A 1,130-nucleotide genomic window follows, 5' to 3' on the forward strand; every position below is an offset into this window, starting at 1 on the left:
CCTGCTTTTCACCAAATATAGTCGGACATTCACACCTTCTTGCAGCCGAACACTTCCGCTCCACCTTTTAGTTTTCTATGGGGCATTCACACCTTTTTTTACACCGCATTTTATAAAAACACCACAGGAACACCGTATTGAGGCTTTGTTCTGACCGCTCATTCGGTGTCGCGTTTCTTTCAAGCAATTCTCCTGGTTAGCCCGCACTCGGCTCGCTCCCAGAGCCGTGTTAAAGTCTTCTTCGCATTCACTCTCTTTTATCAGCAGATTAAAAGAAAGTTTCATCTTAGGCTCCCTGAAACTTCCATCCTGCACCGCTGTTTGCTTTTTCACAAGAGCAGAGGAGAGCGCACCGTTCCCAGCGGCACTGCAGTACCGGGTCGATGCTTGGAGTGAACGGAGCAAGCTCCTTTTTCAACTCCTATTGATAAAAATCCATTTAATATGTAGTCCTCGCATAGAGGACATATCAGACATTAAACTGATAAGAACAGATACTACACTTGATCTTAGCCAAAAGGCCGAGAAGCGATAACTGTCCACTGGTTCACGTCCGAGGGCCCTTCCTGGCACAATGCGCACTTGTAGCGGTGTTCTTTTTATGGCCATAGTGTCACTTTGCACCTCCGCCCACCCGCTGCACTGAGCACTCTTCAGCCCTTTTAAATGGTATAACTTTACACTACCACACGCTCCAGCGAGCACCATTCAAGCAACAACTTTGCACTCCAGCTTCGAACATCGGCAAAGTCGCAACAAGTAAGGCGACTCTACTCAGAGAAGTCACTCTGCACAGTAACAAGATTTCTTTTGCACAGACAGAAAGGGCTTCATCCGCAAAGGTAAAGCCTGCCAATAATAGAAACAACTCATTAGTGCTGCTCAACGTTGTACTTTGCAGTAAAAGAAAGAGCAAATCTAAAGTTTCAGGAATCCGAGAATAAGCTTACTTTCATGAGTTCTTCACGATTTCGGATTTTGCTATAAAATGAATTCCTTCACTCAAACTAAATTAAAACTGCTAAACCGCTAATCTTTTACATACAAGGCAGATGTCAAATTCACCGAAATAGGATCTAAGGGTATTTGGCGAATCAAGCTGTAGCAGCTTCGGTAAAAGAGTATAAGTT

The 1,130-nt window shown here is 44.3% G+C and overlaps 1 non-coding gene across 1 annotated transcript; it reads right to left on the bottom strand.

The window, feature by feature from the left end:
* Positions 1-342: 342 nt before the first annotated feature.
* LOC140286448 (U2 spliceosomal RNA) lies at positions 343-533 on the bottom strand. The gene has a single exon (XR_011911255.1). It is a non-coding gene; the product is annotated as a U2 spliceosomal RNA (small nuclear RNA).
* Between the last annotated feature and the right edge of the window lie 597 nt (positions 534-1,130).

Source organism: Leuresthes tenuis, unplaced genomic scaffold (genome assembly GCF_036924035.1).
Source record: "Leuresthes tenuis unplaced genomic scaffold, fLeuTen1.0.hap1 SCAF_95, whole genome shotgun sequence".
Classification (NCBI taxonomy): Eukaryota; Metazoa; Chordata; class Actinopteri; order Atheriniformes; family Atherinopsidae; genus Leuresthes; species Leuresthes tenuis.